The 23,194-nt window shown below is 56.5% G+C and overlaps 1 protein-coding gene across 5 annotated transcripts in view; it reads left to right on the top strand.

Moving 5' to 3' along the window:
• LOC106505208 overlaps positions 1–23,194 on the top strand; it is a 93,320-nt gene that overhangs the window by 48,332 nt on the left and 21,794 nt on the right. The window contains exon 4 of one of the 5 annotated variants that reach the window (XR_001299386.2): positions 14,883–15,036. The exons of the other annotated variants lie outside the window; for them this stretch is intronic. The gene's annotated coding sequence lies outside the window, so the exon portion shown is untranslated. The remainder of the gene's footprint in view (positions 1–14,882; positions 15,037–23,194) is intronic. 5 annotated transcript variants of the gene reach the window in all.

The following is a 23,194-nucleotide window of genomic DNA, read 5'->3' as shown; positions in this document are numbered from 1 at the left end:
TTTAGACTCCACGTATAACCGATACGGTATTTACCTTTCTGACTTCATTTAGGATGAGAGGCTCTAGTTGCATCCATGTTGCTGCAAATGGCACCATTTCATTCTTTTTATGGCCAAGTAGGTTCCACTGTGTGTAGGTACCGGACGGGGATGTTCCCATGAAGCACTCTGGTAAAATCGTCTCTGGAACCCTTTGCTCTGTGTGCGCAGCTGCTGTCATGCGGACAGTGAGCATATCGTGCTTGCCAGCAGGTCCTGACCCCTCCCAGCCAGCTGTCCCCAGGTCCCCCATGTAGATGTGCCAGAGCCCCTGGGCAGGAGCCTCTGAACAGCGTGTCCCCACACACGCTGAGGCTGCAGACCCTTGGGCAGAGTGGGCAGCATGAGGAACGAGATGGGGGGGGGCTGTCTGGTGACACAGAGAACCAGAAAAGCCAGCTGTCGCAGGCCCGAGGAGGCCAGAGGAAGAGAAAGGGGGTAGTTTGAGACATTTCCAAGGACAGAGCCCGATGGGATTAGAGGGACAAGGGGCCAGCAGGGCCCCCAGGCTGCGCAGAGCCCCGCAGAGAGGACGCGGCGGGGGTGGGGTGGGATGGGGCAGGGCGCTGAGAAGACGCGGTTGGTTAAATGAACCGCAATGCCCGAGGCGGTGGAATCAGGAAGGACCTATTCTGGTCTTAGATCGCTCACAGTTTTGTTTTTGTTTTGTTTGGCAGGGTGGGTGGGAGTCCGAGCGGTCAGTGGGAGATTTATGGGGATGAGGGCATGAGAAATCACTGCTCTGCTTAGAGAAGCAAAGACCGGGGTGCAGGGAAACAAAGCTTTGTGTTTCGCCGTCAAAACCCCATTGGCTGCGGGGCCAGCGTCCCCAGGGCGGGCATGTTGGAGAGTCTCCACTTGGCTCCTTAAAAGGTAAGTTCGGCTAAGAAGGTCCTTCCTTCTAGGAGATATTTTAGAATAAGTGCGGTAGATCTCTCTCTTTGTCTCTTTCTCTCTCTCTCTCTCACACACACACGCCACACAATGAGATAAACTCCTGTATCAGCTGCTGGTTTCCTGGGTAGCTAGAGGCAGAGAGTATCCTGTTACAATAACCACCTTTCGGGTTTCGGAAACAGGCCCAGAGAGATGAGGGCAGGACTGGACGAGAGTCAGATCTCCTGGTCCCGCCCCCGAGTCAGGACCAGTCACGCCCTGTGGTGTTAGCTCGCCCCCCGCCCCCCCGAAAAGGGCCCGGTCTGGACGATAGATTGTGTGGTCTGCTACCTCCAGGATGGAAGCATCTGAACACATTAAGAATGTGGAGTCAGGAGCTCCCGTTGTGGCTCATACTAAATGAAGTCAGAAAGGTAAATACCCTAAGACTAGTATCCATGAGGATGCAGGTTCGATCCCTGGCCTCGCTCAGTGGGTTAAGGATCTGGCGTTGCTGTGGCTGTGGTTGTGGCCCGCAGCTGTAGCTCTGATTGGACCCCTAGTCTGGGAACCTCCATGTGCCGCGGGTGCGGCCCTAAGAAGAAAAGACGAAACGGAGAAGGCAGAGTCACCGAGCCCTTTGCTTCGTCGTCGTGTGAGCCTTGAGGGAGCCTGGGATTGAGTGGCGGTCACGCTGGTTTGAGAACCTGAGTTTTCTGCCGGCTGCTGGGGGCTCTGAGTGGGGGCCGGGAAAGGGGTCCCCCCTCTTCCGGGGGTGTGGGACCAACTTCTCTCTCCGTCTGTGGTTGATGATGAGTCACCCCAATGCCTGTTCCCTCAGCTCTCTCCTCCCAGAAACTTCCTGGCTCACTTCTGAGCCATCTGAGCACCCGTGCGGGCCACGTGCAGCCCGGGGAGCGCTGCATCCTTCCCCGCCATCCACACACAGCTCGTTCCGCGGACTGAGGTCTCACAGCACAAGGGCAGTGGCTGCAGCCAGCGGGGGACCTCCCCAGGCCCTCAGAGATTCCGGGAGCTGGCCTGGGCCAGGGGCGCTCGATCATGCTCCCTGCCACCTGCAGCTCGGGACACACAGCTGAGGGGGGAAGGGAGAGGCTTGAGGAGGCTGGTTCGGTCCATGTCCACAGGGGTGCTTGCCTGCCCTCACTTCCCCAGGGACAGGTAAGCGGGAGAGGGTAGCAAGGCTGGGGCATCCATTCCAAAGAGGAGAAAACCCCTCCCCAAATGGTCCATCAGTCACAGAGCTGAGGGGACGTCCAACTTTCCGTGCCAGACCGTCCTCCACTGCCTGTCTTAGGAGGCAGTGAGGCAGGTCTGCCCCTCCCCACGGTCTGAACGACCCCAATCTTGGCCTCCATGCTGTGGGCCGCCCTGGGCCGCCTCCAGACAGCAGGGTGGGGCCCGGGTCCGCTCACCATGCACGAGCCCCAGGTGACCGGAGTCTATCCCGGCCACCCTAGCATCACCAAAGGGGGAAGCCTCTCAGCGAACCTCATCTCCTCCTGGTCCTGCCCCTCCAGACGCCCCAGGCTCTGCAGGACCAGCAGCTGGCAGAACCGTGGGGTGTGGTCTGTCCAAACCTGCCAAGGACGCATCGCATGTGTGTGTCTCTGTGGGTGTGTCCAGTGTCACTTCCCGGAAGGCCACCGCCAGGCCGTGAAGGGTGAAGGACTTGCTGCCCCGCGCAGCCCTCGCCCGCACACAGGCCTGTCCAGAGCTGCCCGGAGCCCGGATCTCGGGCTGAAGGATGCTCAGCTCACTGTGGGCCAGCTCCCCGGCTCCCGTCTTCGACCATCTGTTTGGCTTTTGGCCACTGAGAAACCTGCTCTCGAGGTCATTCGGTCCCTCTTTTGCTTCTTAGGTAAATATTCCAGAAGGGGACCCATGAGGTTTCCCGGCCACAGCAAAGTCCCCATGCCGTTCCTTCCAGGCTGCCAGCCCGCACCTCCCTCCAGCTCCCCCACCTCCGGCTCCCCAGGCAACCGCCCCTTCCTCCTTCCTCTCCTTCTGGGGCTGCCTGACTCTTAGTCGTCATTAATCACCACTTTAGGAACGTCCCCTGTGATAGATTTTGTGCTCAGCCCGAGGATACAAAGGACACAAAGATGGGTCAGGCTGCAGCCCTGCCCGGAAGGTCAAAGCTGAGACACACCGGGAGGAAAGGCCTGCTCCAAGTCCCGCGGGTTTGGGGGGTGGGAAAGAGAAGCTGGGTCTTGGACCACTTCTCTCTGCAGGTGAGTGGCTCAGAGAGGAGGGTCTTCCTTGGGAGCCAGGATGCAGTGCTGGGAGTGGTACCCGCCTTCCCGCACGGTCCACTACCCTAAGGCCGCCTTTCTCGACCTCACATCCAGCACAGAACCAGCATAGAATCGAAGCGATGGCCTGGGTGTGGTTGGTCCTGCACAACCAGAACCAGCAAAGATGGTGAAACCCAACAAGGATTGGGCTGGAAAGATGGGGAAAGAACGAGGGGAGCTCTGAGGGTGTCCTGAGCCCGGGGCCCCTTTGTCCTGGCTCCTTCCTAAAACCTGCAGGTCAGGAAGCAGAGCGAAGGCCGTGAATCCCTCGGCCAGGTTAGAATGTTCCTCTCCAGAAGGCCAGGTCCGGGCATTCAGGAAGGTTCTGTTTGCTTGTGCATTTTGTTTGACGGAAGGGGGAGGTGGGGCAGCCTGGAAACTGTCAAGGTGGCTGCTGACCTCGAACCAGTTAAGGTCCTAAGGGCCCAACACCCAACACAGGAGCAGATGCTTGAGGGGCCAGTAAGCCAGGCACAGACAGACGCCACCACCACTCCTTCAGCCCACCTGACTGGGGCTTTTGTTCAATGAAGACTAACAAGCAATCCATGACATCCTTGCAAAGTGTGCTGCGGGCCAATGTTTCCGGTCCCAGCAAAAAGGCCGCGGGAGGCCGGGAGAGGCTCTAACCATCGCTCCCAGCACCCCCCACCCACCTCCCGCCGGAAGGTGCCTCTTCAGCCCAGCCCCACCCCACCCTGAACTGAACCCAAGATCTGTGGGGTTCCGGACTCCACCTGCCTCACCGCCTGCACGAAGAACAGACAAGAGGCTTGAAGTCTAGTCCACAAGGTCAGGACCACAGGGTTTGTTCCGGCCCTAGCGCTCCAGGAGCCCGGCTCTGGGAGGCTTTGTACCGGGAGGGGCTGGACCATCCATCCCCTGGGCCGCTGGAGACAGCCCCCCACCCCCTCTGTGCTAGGCTCCCAGCCCAGGGAGCCACGCGGGCCTGGGAAGGTGAAAGCCCTGGGGGGCCTTTAGGAGGCTCGCAGGCCAATTCGTCAACCTCCAAGCTGCTGCTGTGGTTATGGGGCAGGAGGCGGCACGTCGCGGCTTTGGGATGATGCTGAGGTGTCTCAGGAAATCAAGGTCAGCGGACCCAGGAATCCTGGCGTGTTTATCTCCACACCCTGCCCTCGGCAGTCATGGAATCGTCCTGACAGCCACCCTGCCCGACCCGCCCTGCACTCGTGTTTTGCTTGGGTTTGTTGTGTCCTGTCTCATCCCAACCCTGTGGTTTTCCAGCGCCTCCTCCCTGCCCTCGTTCCACCAGGTCCCTCTGGCCCTGCGGGGGCCTGCTGCCCAGAGCCAGAATAAATCCCGGGAGTTGGAAAAGAGGAAAGTTGAAAGGCAGTGGCTCCAGAGAGGCTCTGTCTACACCCCACCCACCCCACCTGCATCTCAGCTGCACGCCACAGCCGGCTCGGACCCCACCCTGGCCCCAGCTGCCCAGACTCCTCGAGTTTCTTTAGGTTGGCAGCAGAGGAGCTGGCCGCCGCCACCCCGGAGGACGTCCTGTTCTTCGCCGGCCTCGGACGGCAGCCCTGTGACCACAGAGACGGGGCAGTTGACGTCCCCCTTTCCCCCGGCCGCCCGGGCATGGGTATCTGGGCTGCACCGCCTGGGAAGCAGGACCCTCGCCCCAGGGCGTGGTCTGTGGTTGCCTAGGATACGAGTTCAGCTTTCCTCGCATCCAGGGAGGATAAAGGGCTGAGAGGTCCCAGCTCCCCGATTTCATAGCCTCGGCTCTGGTGCCGTCGATGCGCTGCTCTAACCACCCAGCGCACGATATGGCATCACCATTAAGTCAACAAATGGTTATCACAGCTGAGACTCCAACAGGCGCCTGGTTGGCAACTGGTCTTCATTCTTCTCTGCAGTGGTATTTTAGCTATTTCCTTCTTTCTTTCTGTCTGTCTGTCTTTGTTTCTTTCCTTCCTTCTTCCTCCCTCTTCCCTTCTTTCTTTCTTTTTCTTTCCCTCTTTCTCTCTCTCACTCTTTTGTCTTTCTTTCCTTCTTCCTTATTTCCTTCTCCCTTTTTCTCTATTCTTTTTCTTCCTTTCCTTCTTTCTTTCCTTCTCTCTCTCTAGCCCTAATATCCCTGTTCCTCAAACCACTTAGGTAAAGAGAGTTCTGGAAAGTCTTTGGTCACTTATTCTAGTGTCCTTCAGTGACCACGGGGCCAGGGTGGTGCCCGAGCCAGCTGTGGCATGTAGCTGAGACACAGGTGGGGCAGGGTGTAGACAGAGCCTCTCCGGAGCCGCTGCCTTTCAACCTTCCACTTTTCCAACTCCTGGGATTTATTCTGGCTCCAGGTCGCGGGTCCCTGCGGGGCCAGAGGGACTCGGTGTAACAGGGCGGGGAAGAGTTCCATCCAAATTCTAACTTAAATCGTGTCAGCAACTAAAATACGTAGGCCTGTTTTCTTTCAAAAACGTGAACGTCTGTGCTCAAACATCCCCAGTTGGGTTTCTGTGTGTGTCATTGTGCATTGACGTGGGTGCTTTGGAGACAAGCCCGAAGTTTCAGGAAAGGTGATGACGACACTCGAACGCAGGAGGCGAAGCCTGGATCTAAGAGGCTCCCACACACGCAGTGTTGTTGGGCTCATGAAATAATGGTGATTTATTGCACGATCCCCCTAGGCCGGGCCTGTGCTGAGCAAGTTGATACATAGTATGTGCTCCTCCCAACAGCCCTCTGAAATAAATATTGTTACCTCCATGCTCCAATCAACGCCTGCAGGGTCAGTGACCTTCGCAGGGTCTCGCAGCCACTCCCAGCCCGTCCTGGTCCCGGCGGGGCTGCGGACTCTGAGGCCTGGGCTCTAACCGCGGGGGCCCTGGGCCTCTGGACCTGCTTCCCTTGTTCCTAGACTCACCCACTAGTGACAAATTGCTCTTCTCCTGTGGCTTCAGTCTCCTAACTTTGCAATGGCATCACCGTCAACCATTCACGAAGGGCCTCAGTGGACGGTCCCTGGCGCTGCGCTAAGGGCAGAGAATGGGAAGGGCAGCTACGTGGCCCCGGGGCTGTTAAGGAGATTCATGTATGGCGTGGTGGCTAGTGATCGCTTACTGCACAGCTGGCACACAGTTTGAACCCAACAGACAAGGGCTGGCTCGCAGCGATGGCCCCATGCGGCCTCCTGGCAGCGCCTAGGCCACCAAGCTTCTCCTCTGCGGGGACTCTGCCCCACCGTGCCCCGCCGCACCGCCGGCCCACAAGGCCTGGCTCCTGCCCACGTCCGTATCCTCCAGGGTCAAGCAAGCGCTGAGGGCACAGGAGAGGCTCCGAAACGTGGCTTGGTCGATGCCCCAAATGCTCTCCTCCTGCTGCACCTGGCACCTGGCACTCAAGCTCTGCATCCCCAACCAAGGGTAGGGTGGTTAATCTCAGGTGTCGGCCTGGCTGGGCTAAGGGATGCCCGGTGGGCGTGGTTTCTGAGCGTGGCTGTGAGGGCGCTTCTGGGACAGGGGAGCGTTTGAGTCGGTGGGTTAAGGAAAGGTGACCATCACTCAGGCGGGTGGACACCTTCCAGTCCATCAAGGGCCCGTATGAACAGAAAGTCGGAGGAAGGGGAGACTGCCCGCTCATCTGAGGCGTCCATCACCTCCTGCCCAGACATCAACCCCCACTCCCGGTTCCCAGGCCTTCGGACCTGGACCGAGTCTCACCACCAGCTCTCCCGGGCCCCGGGCCTGCGGATGGCGCACAGCGGGGCTTAGGCTCCCCGACCAGCTGAGCCAATGCCCACCTAACTCTGCAAGTCTGGATGTAACTCTTGGTTCTGTTTCTCTAAAACCCCTGCGCGGTGCCGCCGGGCCCCAGTCCTGGCCCTCTTCCCAAAGCAAATAGAAACCGTCCACCCCCAGGTACAGAGTGAAACAATTCCCTTGGAATAACTGCCTTTTTTTTTTCCCCCAGTCATTTTTGTCCTGAGAGATTTCAAGGGCTTTTAAGGACCCTTGAAGTTTGAAGAGACTTCTGCCAAGTCAGCAGTGGGGGGAAATTTCTGGTCCTCCGCGGTCCGTGCGAGAACGCCAGGCCTCTTTGGGGGGATGGGCAGGTGGCGTCTTCCCTGAACTTAGCACAGGGCGGAGAGCCTGGCCCGGTCCCGAGGTCCTGGGGGAGGGCGATGAGCTCATGTCTGCAGAGGCCCCCAGCCCCTTGCAAGGCGATCCCGCTGTAATTTCTTGGAAAAGCCTTCCCCTTCCCGCGGTTTCTGCTAACACCAGCTCAGTTTTCCTCGTCTGGCCGGCAGCCTGCCTGCTCTTGCCAGATTTCCAACCGCCGCCCTCTCCTCCCCAGGTTCTCCCCTCCAGGCAGGTGCCAACTGATCTGAGGAGCCTGAGTTTAAAATCGTGTGGTCTACACCAGCTACTGAATCCTCCCGATAACTTGTCCAAAGGGTGTTTGGGGGTGGGGAGGCGTGTTTCGGTTTGTGTCATTTCTAGGCACCCCCTCCCTCTGGGTACAGGAGTCTGGGGAGCAGGTTTTCTGGGCAGGACATGCCCGTCTGTGGCAAGGGCAGTCACTCACGCTTGGGGGACACTGTGCCAGCCCTCAGTTTGTGTGTGATGCATCCCCCCAGCCCGTGGCGTGGGCTCCTTCTCTGTGCCCAGGGTGCACGTGGGTCTCCCCATCAACAGCCACAGCCGGGACCCCGGATCTGGGTTCTGGTTCCACTTCCCCTGTTGGTTCTCTTGCAGAGGGACGGAAAACCCCTCTCCTTCTCGCGTTCTGATCCTCGTCTGCGGGGTGGCCGTCGCCGTCCAGCATCCACAGTTTCCCGTGGGAACGTGAGATGCTTCAGCAGAGACAGTGCCTGCAGCAGTTTACAGGGAGATGCCGTGTGCGCCATGCATGTGAGGCGGGGTTCAGGGGCCTTGGGGAGGGCGTCCAGGGAGACCCTAGAGCTGACTGCTCTATGGTGCAGGATGGAGCAGGCGGCCAGGAAAGGTGGGGCTGGCAGGTGAGTTGGGGCAGGTGGGCAAGGCCCTGAACACCATGCCAAGGAGACTGGGCTTTGCCCTGAGGACTCAGGGTTCTCAGCGGGTGTGGGTGGAGCCTGGCAGGACCAGAGGTAAAAGGTTCTTCCAACTCATCCATGGGGTGCCAAGGCCGGGGCCGCTCAGACAGACGTAGTGGGTAGAAGGCCCAGTGGAACCTGGTGACTCGGAGCCCCGTAGGAGCCTTGCAATCTCGGGACAGCAGAGGTTTTCTGAGCGTGGCGAGCAGGCGTGCGTCACACCATCAGGGCCCCCCACTGGGCGGTCACTCTGCACAGTGACCTCCCCTCCTCACCCAGAGGCGGGACGTGAGGCCATGGAGGGAGACGCCAGGCTCTGAAGGCAGGGGAGGCTCTGGCAGGCCGTCCTTCCACGCCGGGAGGCAGGACAGGGTAGTGATGATAAGTACGGTTCCCAGGCCGTACACCTCAATTTCCACCACGTCACGTCCACGCTATCTCACGGAAGCCGGTAAGCAGACTGTGGGCTCCCGAGGCCAGCGCCCAGGCTGGAATCCCAGCTCCACCGCTAACAGGTGTGTGAGCTCGTGCGTGGGCCTTCATGCCTCTGGGCAACCTCTCCCTGTGAGCAAACTAGGGATGCTGGTGTTGTCTACCCCGGAGCCGTGGCCTGCGGATGTAACGGCGAAACGCCTGTGTACACGGGGGCTGCACCTGACCTATTTATTAGAAGGCTTCCATCAAGTGAGCTGCTATGGGGACTGCTTCTCTAGTATTTTGCTCTGAAACCACCTGGGCAGATGGACTGATAATGAGTCTTTTGAGCGTCTTGGAGGTAGCAGCGACAATTCTCCCCGTGTTCCTGGTGAGGACGTGGAACCTTAGCAGGTTAGAGAGCATCACACTGGCTGCCCAGGGACAAAGCTCAGTTGGGAGGTCGGCCCCACATCTCCCAGCCTGGCAGGGAGGAAGGACTCGCCAGCCTGAGCCGCACAGAGCGTCTAGTTCAGGGCCACAAAAAACGTGCGGGACGAGGACGAGGCCTCTGGGGTCAGGATTAAAGGCGGCGCCGCGGAGGCAGGACCCCACCGGCCCCATCAGACCACGCCGGCCAGCACGGCTCCTCGGTGGTGGGAGGCACAGGCCCCTCCCGATCCAAGCAAGCAAGACACCTGGGGGGTGGGGAGAGCACGCCCTGCGGATTCATGGGTCGCAGCTGCGCGCCCCCAGCCAGGCGGGGCTCAGGCTCCAGCTGCGTGCGGTTTAGACGCCTGGCCGAGCTGTCGTCGCTCAGAACGCCTGCCCAAGCCCGCGCTCAGACCGGGCCTCTCTCCAGCCCGACGTCTGGACCAGGCCGCCTGTCCCTCTGCAGGAGGCGCGTGGAGCAGAGCAGGTGCTCACTAAACACTAAACGGGAGCCGGCGCGTGCCCAGTGCGGCGGGAGGGGGGTTGCGGGGGCGAGGGGCGCGGGGCTTCCTGCCGAGGGGCCGGTCTGCACGCTCCAGCGCGGGGCTGAGAGCAGGGGGTCTGCTGGGCAGGGGGGTAGGTCTCAGGGACACAGCGGCCGCCGCAGGTGGATCACCCCCCCTCCCGCCCCCCCCCACCCCTACCCCCAGTTGACCCTCGGGCTGCAGCGTCTGGACGCAGAGCCTGCGAGCCCCCGCGCAGCGCCCGGCCTCCGGGAAGAGGGGCACGAAGAAGCCAGGTGGCAACCGGGCTGGAGGCGGAGGGAAGGGTGGCAGCGCACAGGCGGGCGAGGCCGAGAGAGCATGTGGCCGGAGTTAGCAGGAAAGCCGCCCGCCAGACGCTGAGGCTGGGCCGGGGGTGGGGTGGGGTGGGGTGGGGTGGGGGTGGGGGGGCCGGGATTGAGGGGGAGCAGGTCTGATGCCACCCGGTCCCTCCAGACGCCCACATCCTCCCCGGAGTGCCCCTCCCCCGCAGCAGAGCCCTTTCTCCACCAGCCGCCCTCAGCCCACACGAGGCGCCCTGTCACTTCGCTGTTTTATGTGGCTTGGAAGGGAATCCGGTCCTGGGGTTTTGAGGCCAAGATACATTTTTTAAAACATTTCCCCTCCTTTCCTCTTTTGTGAGCTTGTTATGACTGGTTTGGGAGCCTGGCTTATGGAGCAGGGGAGAGAGTGCCGCTGGGGGGGGGGGGGGTCGGGGGCTGATAAGGGGAGGCAACCCCAAGGGGGTCTGGGGACCCCTGCCCCGCCGAGGTCAGAGGTTAGGCTGGGCTCCCGGCAGTACCTGGAGCAGCCCACCCTCAGGGGGACAGGGTAGGAGGAGGGCGGCGAGGTCACCCTGCCTGGAGCGGGGTTGGGCTTAGGAGGGGGTGGACTAGGTGGGAAGGCAAAGGAGGCAGCCCTCAGGTGCCCGCACTTGGCTTCTGTGGTTTAGGTGGTTGTCACATGCTGGTGCAGTGGAAGGAGAGAACCTGGGTTCTGGCCTCTAAGGTTCCCCCCCCGCCTCCCCGGGAGGAGAGGCACCCTCGGCCAGCTCCCCCAGGCAGGCTTGGGGGGCTGAGGGGTGCCACTTGGGCCCTGCCACCAGCATTCCACGGTTCCACAGTGACCGCAGCCCTGGAGAAGCCAAGGACACAGCCCCAGACTAAACAAGAGACGAGAAAGCCTGGCTCTGAAAAATGGCTATTTTTACATCCCCCTTCCCCAAATTCCAAGGTGCTGAGATACAATTTAAAACAAGAAGAAACCAAAAAAAAAAAAAAAAAAAAACCCACCCACTAATGAAAATTACTTGTTCTTTCAACATTTCTATGGCACTCTTTCACCTGGCGGCTGGTTGAAAGAATGCTGATTTCGGGAGTTCCCGTCGTGGCTCAGTGCTAACGAACCCAACTGGGATCAATGAGGATGCGGGTTCGATCCCTGGTCTTGCTCAGTGGGTTAAGGATCCCGTGTTGCCGTGAGCTGTGGTGTAGGTCGCAGACACGACTCAGATCCCGCATAGCTGTGGCTGCGGCCTAGGCGGGCAGCTGTAGCTCTGATTTGACCCCTAGCCTGGAAACTTCCATATGCGATGGGTGTGGCCCTAAAAAGCAAATAAATAAAAGAATGCTGATTTGGGGGGGGGCAGATGTACAAAATCAATTCCAGGAACAGGTCTAGAGCTCTGTAGTTTTAATCAGTGCTCAGCTGACTCTTCTGCCCCACTTCTGCTCCTGGGGGAACTGCTGCCAGCCTAGGGCCACATGCTGGAGACACGGGATGTTGGAATTCCCAGTGTCCTGGAGACACTTCCCACAAAAGCAACAGGTCAGCGCCCCTCATCACAGGGGGTTCCAAGAAAAGTCAGTGGGAACCCTTGTTGGAGGATCAGGGGGTGTTTCTGCTCCCCCAGAACCAGCAGTTCCTCCAGGCCTCAGAGACTTGGGGGCAGAAGGGTCTGGTTTCCAGGTGTGGAGCTGCCTGCATCCAGTCCCCTTGGTCTGAGATGCCTCCCCTTTCTCAGCAGAAGTCGAAGTTCACCAGGGACACTGCAGACAGGCTGGTGGCCCATTGAAAGGCCTCTTTCTCACAGTGAGCAAGCAAGAACCAGAGAGGGAAAGTGACTGGCACCAGGTCACCCAGCCAAGGTCACGGCAGAGCAGAAACAGGAAACTGGCCATGTGTGCAGCTATTTTTTGGCCCAGCCATATTTCCTGCAGAATTAAAATTCAGAGCAGAAGTGACCTCAGATCTTTACAGTCTGCTCTGAGTATTTCAGTGAGGAGGCCGAGGCCGGGGAGGTGACACTCCTGCCCCAGAGCCACACAGCTCAGTGGCGACAGGGGCGGTGGCAGCCCAGGTCCACCTCCCTGATCAGGGTTTTCCTGTAACTGTGTTGCCTTCGGTGTCCTGTGTTACAGGGCTCACTGAGGGTAGCAGGAGAGAGGGGCCTTCTAGAGAAACACCCAGCTCTGGCCCAGGCTTCGCACAGCTCAGCAGACCAGGCCAGGCCTGGGCGGACAGCTGATAATACTGGGCTGGAGGCTGGACCATTGGTGCCCCCTTGTGGCCAAACACCAAAATGGCAGGCTGGCCACCCTTCCCGGAAGCTTTGCCCTGCGGGGCCCTTTTCACCCCCAGGGAAGCGAAAGGGCCTGTGTGTAGGGAGACTCTTGCAGTGGCCAAGCACCATTTTGGGATGAAGTTTTAGCCTCGTCCGTGAGAGTTGCAGACATGCAGATGTTACCCTCCTGGGTTCTTGGCCTCCACTGCATCAGCGGGAGTGAAAAGTTTCCCTTGCTGGCCTGCTGGGTGGGGGGACAAGCGAATTCCTTATTTGGGGTAAGGGGAGGGGAGGGTCTGGGAGTCGGGCTTGAGGGTAGGCTTAGGTGGTCTTCCCCACCCCTTTGGTGGTATTTTTGTGCAGGGAGCATGTGCAGTTCCCTTCTTTTGCTCTGGCCTCTTCAGGAGTGGCAGTTGGGTTTTTAGTTTTTTTGTATCTTCTTGTCCATAATTTGCCCCAACTGTGCAAGCACACAGTTATTTTTAGTGCCTTATAGTTTGTTTTGTTGCTGGAGGAGTCGGTTTGTCCGGGTGTAAGCACTGCAGCCTGGGCCCCAGGCTCCAGGTCCCGGCCTGTTGCACGGAGGAACCCAGGCTTCAAGGAGGTGACTGCTGTGGTTACAACGCCACCTCAGGGACCTCCCTGGTTCTGGCTTCAGCCATTACTGAGCTCAGACCCCACTTGCCTTCAGCGTCCTGCCTCCCCACCCCCACCCTCTGGTGACAAACCCCCAGCTGTCGCCTCATCAGGCTGAGACACACAGGCTGGCTTTTCTCTAGGCACAGAAGGTGCAGTGCTCGGCCCGTAATGCTTCTAAGGGCCAGCGAAAACGTTTCAACTTGGAGTTCCTGTAAAATCTGAAGGAAAAAAATGAATATAATAATGATGAATATAGGAGTCCCTGCTGCGGTAAAGAATCAGACCAGGGTGGCTCAGGTTGCTGTGCAGTGCAGTGGGTTAAAGGGTCTGGTATTGCTGCAGCCTAAGTCGCAACTGTGACTCCAATTCAGTCCCTGGCCTGGGAACTTCCATATGCCTGGGGTGTGGCCATTAAAACTAATAATGATGACGACGAATATATAATAATCCAGCCTGGATTATATTCATCTTTGTACCAACACAGTCATGAAATACAATTTTTGTGTTGGTTTTTTTTTTGTTTTGTTTTGATGAGACTGTGAACAGAGGAGTCCCTCAAGCCAGTGACGGTCCCAGGGCAGCCAGGAGGCCCCGTGCCTCCAGAGAGCACTGACTAAGGGAAAAGGCGCCTTTCCAGACAAGGAATGCGGAATGGACTGGCTCGGCTGTTCTGAGACGTGCAGACACCTTGAATAAATGGTCTGATCACTCAGAACCTTTTGTCTGAAAAACAAAGAAAGAACTCAATCCCCAGGACCGTTCCCATGTCACAAAGTGGCAGCTCAAGAAACAGGAGCTTAGGAGTTCCCGTTGTGGCCCAGTGGTTAACAAATCCGACTAGTACCCGTGAGGACTCGGGTTCGATCCCTGGCCTCGCTCAGTGGGTTGGGGATCCAGCATTGCTGTGAGCTATGGTGTAGGTCGCAGACGTGGCTTGGATCCCGTGTTGCTGTGGCTGTGGTGTAGGCTGGCGGCTACAGCTCTGATTCGACCCCTAGCCTGGGAACCTCCATATGCCACAGGTGCAGCCTTAAAATGACAAAAGACAAAAAAAGAGGAATGGGAGCTTAATAATAATAATGTTACAGGCTGGGCGTCCATGGCCCCCAATCCTTATGTTGCCACATTAACCCCCACCGTGAGGGTGTTGCCAAAATCTCGGCTGCCTCTGAGCACCGGTGCCGAATAGAAACACAGAGACAGAGTTGGAGGAGACAGAAAAAGTAGCTTTAATTTCCAGGCAAAGAGGGGACACCGCAGGCTAGTATCTCAAGGACTGTGCTGCCCTTGGGATGGTGAGGCGTCTTGGTGATGATGGTTCAGGGAGCGGGGCGTGGTCAGCTCGTGGGCGCTTCCTGATTGGCTGGTGGTGAGGTCATTGGGCATCAGCATCATCCGCCTTCGGGTTCCCACCACTCCGGGGTCTCCATGCTTGCGGGTGGCACACAGTTGACTTCTTCCACCTGGTGGGGCTTCAGCACCTGAAACACAGCCCCAAGGACACGGCTCAGCATAGTCTCCATAATCCTTGAAGAAGCACGCACTAAAGGTCCTTGATTTGTTGAATGGCTGAGCGATCATATCCTGTCTTGCTTGCCTTCCTTTTTCTCTGCATTTTGTTACTTCTCTGATTAAATTGATTCTTTGACTAAAGTTTTTCTGTAGTTAAAAAGGCAGGCGGAGGTCATGAGCCCCCCCCCCCCCGAGGATTTGCAGGGCCCTGCTCGGTTACAGGGCAGTGGAGGTGGGGCCTCTGGGGTTAGAGAGGACACACGGGTCATGGATTTGTTTTCTCTTTGGAAGGACGAGACCAGAGCTGCCTCCCTGGGCCCCGCGAGGCCCCGTGGAGAAGGTGGCCCTCAGCAGGCGGGGCCGTGGGCTCTCCCCAGGCCAGAGCCACACACCTGGGTCTGGGAGGTGCGGCCCCCAGAACAGTGAGAGGTGACCGTGTGAGCCCCCAGCCTGCTGCTCTGTTGTGACAGCCGGAGGCGACCAAGCTCAGCAGCCTCCACCCTCATTCTTTGCAGGACTGACCGCCGAGTGGGAGGAAGACAGGCTTGCATCCCAAGGACAGTGTGAGGGCCTGTGGGTAAGAGCATCACTCGCATCTCAGAGTTGTACCAAGAGGGGACAGACGCCCTCCAGAGGTGGCCGGTCCCTGCCTCGGGTAGGCAGTCAGAGGTGAGTCTGGTGGGCAGGCTGGGCCGGTCCACCACCCTGGGAGGTATGGGGGAGGGCAGGACCAGCCTTAGGGGGCGTCACAGAGCGTCACAGAGGGTCTGCTCCGTGCTGCCCTGGGCTGGTTCCCAATGTGGAAGCCGCCACACTTTTATCTCCCGGTTTTGCTGACTTTCTGGCTGGAGGACTGGGCGCTGCAGCCTCTCTCGCCCTCCAGACACTGCCGACAGGTCTGAGGTGGCCCGGGTGCCATGTCACCCCGATCGCTGCTGGGTCAAAGGTCAGAAACGCCAACGCAGTGGGTCTTGGGGCAGCTGTGGGAGCAGAACTGGGGTGGACCAGCATCTGGGCCAGGAGGTTCTAGAAGTCTGTATGGAGGGCTCCTTCCCTTGTGTTGTGCACAGGCTGGAGGCGGGGGGCATGGTCACTTACCGCCCCCACTGCCGCCCCCACCTCCATCTCGAGGTGCAGCTCAAGTTCAAACCCCAGATGTCAAACACGCGCAAAGCCAGCCCCTCCCGGCTGGGTGTGCGATCTCAGACCCCTTGGTGTCCCCACCCAGCTTCGCCTACAGTCCTGCTGCTTGAGGCTCAGTGTCCACCTGGCAATGTCTGTAAAAACCTGCTGGGATGTTCTGGCTCCTTCCTCTGTGCAGAGTGGACGCAGGGGCCAGATGTAATTGGAAAGACCTGTGGGAGCCAGCAGACCTCCCTCCCCCGGCGGTGGGTACCCAGGGCCAGACACGATTCCGAAAAACCCCGGTTCTCCTGCCCCTCGTTCAGCAAGCACCCTGCGCCAGGCGGGTGCTGGGATTACAGGCGGCGACACCCAGGGCCTGGCTCCAGCCTCGGGGCGGCTGCAGTGCGAGGGTCTCCAAGAGCACATTAAGACGTCACTTGACTCGGGGGGCGAGTGGATCTCAGAAGTAAAAGCAGAGGTGCTTTGGGTCGGATTGTCAGCCTCCCCCATGGAAACAAACCCAGAAAGGGAATGAGTCTTGGGTCCAGGAAAAATGGATACAGCTTTCACAAAGGCCCTGCATGAGCGGAGCCCTGAAAGGATTTTTGGTCTTAGCTCCAGCGCCGTCTGCACAGTCTGCATCCTTTTCACTGGGAGCGAGGGGCGGAGGGAAGGCCGGGGAGCCCCGTCGCCCACCCAGGCTGCTCTGTGCCAGCACTCCCGCCGCCCCTCTCCTCCTCCTCCCTCCTTCGGTCCCCGCCTGCAGGTGTCTTCTCAGGACGGGGTTGTTAAGACTGGGGGGTGGGGGGTGTTAACAAGGGTTGGAAGGTTTGAGTGATTTTTTGCAAAGTTAGATGGCGAAGGTTGTCCTCTCCTGCAGTGATCTCACAAGGGAGGGGAGTTAGAGACGTTGGACCAGAAACAAGAGAACGGCGGGGTCTGTGTTGAGTGATTGGCTGGAGACTTAAGTTCAGTGCAAACCAAAAGCCCATCTTTGAAATCGTGGTTGGTTCTGTTGAGTCTCCGGTGGATGCGGTCGGGGTTCTGCCAGCCTTGGACTCCGTTTTGCTCCCATACGGGGCAGCGACCCCGCCCCGCGGCATCCCCACCACCCTGAGCAGAGCCCCCGGGTTTGCCTCGGGTGGGCGGCTGCCTTGCTTTGGGTCTTCTTCCTCTGTGGCCAGGCAGAGCCCCCCTCGCAGAATGGCCTCGCCATCACAGGCAGTCAGGTAAATCGATGAAGTGTTGCTAGAACGTCAAGGGACATGTTGTAGGCTGGCCTGGGCGCTTGTCGTATTTGTTTCCGTGAAACAGGGTGTCCACATAAGACAGTCCCCCGTCTCGGGTCACTGTTTCCTTGTTATTAGAGGTGTCATTTGGTTTAGCGAGTCTCCGCCATTGGGCCACCTGCTTGGAGCCGCGCGGAGCGGATGCGGGGCTGCCTTCCAGGTGTGACTTCTGGGCTCCAGGTGTGGGCTTTGATGTCTTCCAGCCCTGCAGGTAAGAGGGCTTGATCGGTGCCGTAGTGGTTGGACACTGGGCCCTTCCGTCTGTTCTGAGCGCTTTGGCCGGTCTTCTCTTGGGGGAGGCCCCCGAAAATGGTGGGCGGGCTTGGAAATCCCGACAAGCAGGACCTGGTGCCCCCCACCCCCATTTCCCACCCGAGCTCTCTCTTCCTCTCCCCTCCTCTGAGCCTCCAGCTTCTCCCTGTGCTGCGCTTACCCCATTTTCAGTTGGCCTTTAAATAGAACTAAATCCTATTTTTGCTGAATCCGCTCTGCAGCTTTTTTTAAAGAAGCAGGGGATCCCTCGGACTCCCCGAAAGAAGAAGGACAAAAACCAAACGATTAGACGCTTTGAAGGTAGCCTCTGAGAGATTTTTGTCACCCCTACGGCTCAATTAATTCCAGTTTTTCAAATCACCCATGCGTGTTCTGCACGGCGTAGGTTCCCAGAGGCTCATAAGCAAAATCCCGTGCTCCCTGCGTGGCCCAGTCTGGCCCTTTGCACAAGTCCCCTCCAGGTCTGTGCAACGATAAGTGCCGGAAAGGCCTGCAGTGAACGCTTTACACAGGGAAAACCACGGCATCAAACTTCCCGTTTGTTTCCGTGTTTGGGAGAAAAGAACAGAACAGAAGAGAAGCCGCCTCGGGGCGTCTTTAGCAAGTTCCCGCTCGCCCTGGAAAAGCGTGGCCGCACAATCCAAGCCCTTACACAGCTTTGGAAACTAGCCGGCACCACAGATGTAAAAACGAATGCGGTCGTACTTATTAACCCAGGACTCGCGAAACGGTCACCGTCACCTCCCCTTCCCTCCCAGAGCAGAGTTGCGGCTTCCTTCCTGTTTGGGGCTCGGGCGTCTCTCCCAACCCGTTTCCAGATGCACTTCCTCCCTCTGCTCCCTGCGAACTGGGCTCTGGTCCTTCAGGGCCAGAATTTGTGTGGATGTTTGTCTGGGGTGTTAGCTTTTGCGCTTAGGGTGTTTTTGGCTTCCTCGGTGCCCAGCAGAGAACCTGCAATAGAATAACTGGTGAAAAAAGGATGGATGGAAGGAGGGGGGGGGGGAGTGGACTAAGGGCTGAGAGAAGGTTCCTGTTTCTTGTCTTATCCAGTGTCTGATCCAAAGCAGAAGGAGTGGCAGGATTCAGTCAACACCAAGAAGCAATGGAGTTTTCTCCACTGATCGGGCAGGAAGCAGGAGCTAAACTGCTTTACACCAGCTCCGACTTCCGTGGCCCGTTCTCGTCTCTGAGGTCTGTGGTTCACGAGAACTGCCTTCCTGGAGACCAGCTGCTGGGGGGTAAAATTCCATCTGAAGAAGGAAATGCCTGTAGCAGAAACTCATCAGGACTCTCCTCCCTTTATTCGTGGTTTGGAGACATCAGGCTTTTAGGAGGCGCTCTGTTTAGTCGGGACCAACTTAAGACATGTTTGCATTCAAACTGCCAGAGATCGCAGGACTTTGACGCCTACCTAACGGGTTTAGCTGTCAGCTCCATGTGGTACCCACACTGAGAAAAGAGAAAAAGCAAAGCCGCCAGGCTCTGGAAGTCTTTACGCACCAGGCTGCCCAAGGAACGTGGGATGGCACAGCTGCTCACAGTGTGAGCTGGTGGGCTTTGTGATGGGAGCCAGGCTTAGGCTCGTTTTCCTGAATAAGGAAACTCCAACACTTAACGTGAAGGGTGCTGCCCCTGGAAAGAAAGTGTGAGCAGTGGTTCCGACAAAGCAACCCAGGGAGGAAGCGGGTAGCAGAGTCATCCTTCAAGTCCCAGAGGACTTGTTAAAAATTAAACTTGGGCGTATTAAAAGCTATAAGAGTTTATTTCAGGAAATCCATTCAAACCAGGCAGCATTCAGTCTGGCAGGTAGAAAGGTGGTCTGAGGAGTTCCCACTATGGCAAGGTGGCTTGAGAATTCAACTGCAGCAGCTCGGGTCGCTGCGGAGGTTCAGGTTTGATCCCTGGCCTGGGGTAGTGGGTTAAAGGATTGGGTGTGGCTGCAGCTGCCACTCAAATTCAATCATTGGCCCCAAGAACTTCCATATGCAGTGAGTCCAGCAGAAAAATGGAAGGAAGGAAGCAAGGAAAAGTCCAAAACGATGTCCCAAATGAGAGACGTTTATGGGCGACAGGAAGCCGGGTCCAGAAAGTTATTCTAGACAAAATGTAGGTTGGTAATTGCAAGGTCACTTTCCTTTAGGGAGTGTGGGGTCTGTCAGGCAGGTTGCATAACTGGTGCTCATCGGCTGCTTCCACGTGGGGAGTGCTTCCGCAGTAATGAAGTCTGTTTGGTGACACGGGGCTTAGCTTAAGTGACTATAATGGGGGCCTGTGGTCTTGCTTTGAACAAATTCCAGCCTTGTACAGACTCATCTAGACGCATCCGCAGGTCACCCCGTGTAGCATCTCTGTGCAGGGCTGCTGGGGCAGGGGGAGACTCTGCCTCCTTCGCTGGAGACAGGGACACGGAGGGAGGGTGAGCAGGAGAGGGAGACACTGCTGGGAGACCTGTTCCCTCCCCGAGCCTCCCAGTATCCCCACCTGCAGAGGGCACGCGGCACCCAGGCTCTGCGGCTGCGTCTTCCTGCTGTGAGGTGCTGCCTCGGTTTAGAGGAACAAGCTTTGATCTCCAGGAAGGCTTGGAAGCTGAAAGGGTACCGTTTAAAAAAAAAAAAAATTAAGCTATAGTTGATTTACAGTGTTCCGTCAATTTCTGCTGTACAGCAAAGTGACCCAGTGTGTGTGTGTGTGTGTGTGTTCTTGTTTTCATATTATCTTCCATTGCGTTCTATCGCAGGTGATTGGACACAGTTCCCTGTGCTGTACAGCAGGACCTCACTGCTTATCCACTCTAAGTGTAACAGTTTGCACCTACTAACCCCAAACTCCCAGTCCATCCCTCTCTTCCCCCTCAGCAACCACAACTCTGTTCTCCACGTCTGTGAGTCTGTTTCTGTTTTGTGTATGGGATCATTTGTGCCATTTTTTAGATCCCACATGTAAGTGATACCATATGGTATTTGTCTTTCTCTTTCTGAGTTACTCCACTTAGTATGAGAGTCTCTAGCTGCATCCATGTTGCTGCAAATGGCATCATTTTGGGTTTTTTATGGCTGAGTAGTGTTCCATCGTGTGTATGTACCGCGTCCTTAGCCCTTCGTCTGTCAGTGGACATTTAGGTTGCTTCCACGTCTTACCTATTGTGAATCGTGCTGCAATGAACATTGGGGTGCAGTATCTTTTTGAATTACAGTTTTCTCTGGATGGATGCCCAGGAGTGGGAATGCTGGGTCAATGGAAGTTCTATGTTTAGTTTTCTGAGGGAAACTGTTTTCCACAGTGGTTGCACTAACTTACTTTCTGCCAACAGCCTAGAAAGGTTCTGAGAGGGAGTCTTAAACAGAACCCACTTTACAATGGTCATGCAGATCTCTCTTTTTTTAAAAGACAGTTCTGCCCTTTGTCGCTCTTCTGCATTAAACTTCGGTTAAGGGGAGTTCCTGTCCTGGCTCAGCGGTGGTGAACCTGACTAGTATCCATGAAAACGTGGGTGGATCTCTGGCCTCACTGAGTGGCTTAAGGATCTGGTGTTGCCACGAGCTGTGATGTAGGTCACAGATACGGCTCAGCTCCAGCGTTGCTGTGGCTGTGGCGTAGGCTGGCAGCGGTAGCTCCGATTAGACCCCTAGCCTGGGAACTTCCATATGCCATGGGCGCGGCCCTAAAAAAAGACAAAAACAAAAAAACTGGTTATGAATAAAAATACTGAAACACATGGAGAATAAGACCCCTGTGTTACTACTTTTATGTCGACCTATGTGTTACCACATGTTAATTACATGCATGTTGATATCATGTTCTGTTCACCACCCAACATGAACAGTAGCATTCCATCATATTTGCCGCAATCTTTTTTAAACATCAGAGAGCTGAAGTTCCCTTTGTTCTTAGCCCCAAGTCCCATGTCCCTTCCTCACCCAGAGGTAACCATCGGGGGGCCCTGGCATGTGGGTCCTGCAATGTTATGTGTTCACTACACACACGGGTATCTTTAGACGTCTAGGCCGCTTTGTATTTCAGTTTATACAAAGGGATTCATACTACGTGTCAGTTAGGTTGGCAACATTCTTTCATCTGCCATTGTAGTTTTTAGATCTCTGAGTGTTAAAACGTGTGACTAATTGATCTTATCACGGAGTCTGAGCCTTATATGACTACACGAGTATATCCCGCATCTCCTCCCCTGCTGATGGGGTCTTTGTTACACACCTTGCAAAACACCAAATACCCGTCTCCTTATGACACTCTCAGGGTTTCTTGAAGGTGCACTTGCAAAAGTAGAATCACTGGGCGGGGGGATCAGGTGAAGGTGGTCCAAAGGCACAAACTTCCAGGTACAGGATAAAGAAGTTCTAGGCATGTAACGTGCAGCGTGATAGAGATGACACTGCAGAGAGTTGTTGAGTAAGTCCTAAGAATTCTCATCACAAGGAAAAAAAAATTCTCTTTAGTGTTGTGTCTGTGTGAGATGATGGATGTTCACTCAACCTCCCGTGGTAGATGCTGCGATGTGTGTTGCACACTTTATACACTGCTCTGTGTCAGCTATGTGTCAACAAAACTAGAAGGAAAAAAATACCCCCCAGGAGTTCCCGTCGTGGCTCAGTGGTTAACAAATCCGACTAGGAACCATGAGGTTGCAGGTTCGGTCCCTGGCCTTGCTCAGTGGGTTAAGGATCTGGCGTTGCCCTGAGCTGTGGTGTAGGTTGCAGACACGGCTCGGATCCCACGTTGCTGTGGCTGTGGTGTAGGCCGGCGGCTACAGCTCCGATTTGACCCCTGGCCTGGGAACCTCCATATGCCGCAGGAGCGGCCCTAGAAAAGGCAAAAAAAAGAAAAAGAAAAAGAAAATCCCAAAAAAGAGAAATGCTGAGCACATGTGGTAGTAAGCTTTCCAGAATACACACACCAATTTTTGCCCCCACTGAGTCTGAGTTCCCATTTACCCATGTGATTCAGTAAGAAATGGCCAGACCTTTCAGTTTTCATCAAGATGACAGAATATTACGGTACCATTCTGTTGAATCACGTATTCTCTCGTTTGCCTTTCTGCCATCGTCACGGACCGTCCTTGCCTGTCAGGGGATATTTGAGGTTTCCTCTTTTGTACTTTTCTTGCTCATAGTCTTTGCCTGTTTTTTTAAATTGGGTCATGAAGCTTTTTCTGAATGATTTACAAAAGATCCTTACATAGTTTGATCACCAATCATTTGTTACCTATGTTGCAAACGTCTTCTCCAAATCTGTCAGCGGCAAATTGACTTTATTTATTTATTTATTTATTTATTTATTGCTTTTTAGGGCCACACCCACGACATATGGAAGTTCCCAGGCTAGGGGTCCAATTGGAGCTAAGGCTGCCAGCCTACACCACAGCCACAGCAATACCGGATCCAAGCCACGTCTGCGACCTACACCAGTTCATGGCAATGCTGGATCCTTAACCCACTGAGCGGGGCCAGGGATCAAACCTGCATCCTCATGGATACTAGTCAGGCCTGTTGCTGCTGAGCCACAACTGCACGATGGGTTTTAAACTGTGAACTGGAAGGTCATCTGAACGCACGACTCCTGAGATGGGTGGACCTACCCCAAAGTCAGAAGAAAACCGTTTACACGCCTGTAAGATCCACAGACAGCAGCAACACCAGGGAACAGTCACGGCCATGTAGCTTTTTCATTGGAGGAGCACTGGGTAGTTTTCCAGGCATCTTCTAATCACCTCATCTTGGCCTCGCAAAAACGCCCGAGGCTGGCGGGGCCCCGTTTTCTCATCTGTAGGATTCAGTGGTTGATCACCAATATATTTTCAGTGACCACCGTCTGACTGCTGACCCCTCTTCTGCAGCTGGAAAGACCCCAGCACAGAGCTGGCAAGGTCTGTCCTCCACCACACCCGGCAAGGCGTCTATACTCAAGGCTTCTATGGATTACTGCTCAGTAAAGGGGTGGGGGTGGGGGGCAGACAGGAGGTCCTGATCCCTCGGGCAGGGTCTCTCCTGAGACCAGCGCCAGGACACAGCAAAGACAGACTGTGAAACAGAGGTCACATGGCTTTCCAAAACGCGGGGGGGGGGGACAACAGCCCTCTGACCCCCCCCCCAGAGTGAGCCCCAGCCTGTGCTTCTGCCTGCCCCCCC

Source organism: Sus scrofa, chromosome 10 (genome assembly GCF_000003025.6).
Source record: "Sus scrofa isolate TJ Tabasco breed Duroc chromosome 10, Sscrofa11.1, whole genome shotgun sequence".
NCBI lineage: Eukaryota > Metazoa > Chordata > Mammalia > Artiodactyla > Suidae > Sus > Sus scrofa.
This window is presented reverse-complemented; position numbering and strand designations above follow the sequence as displayed.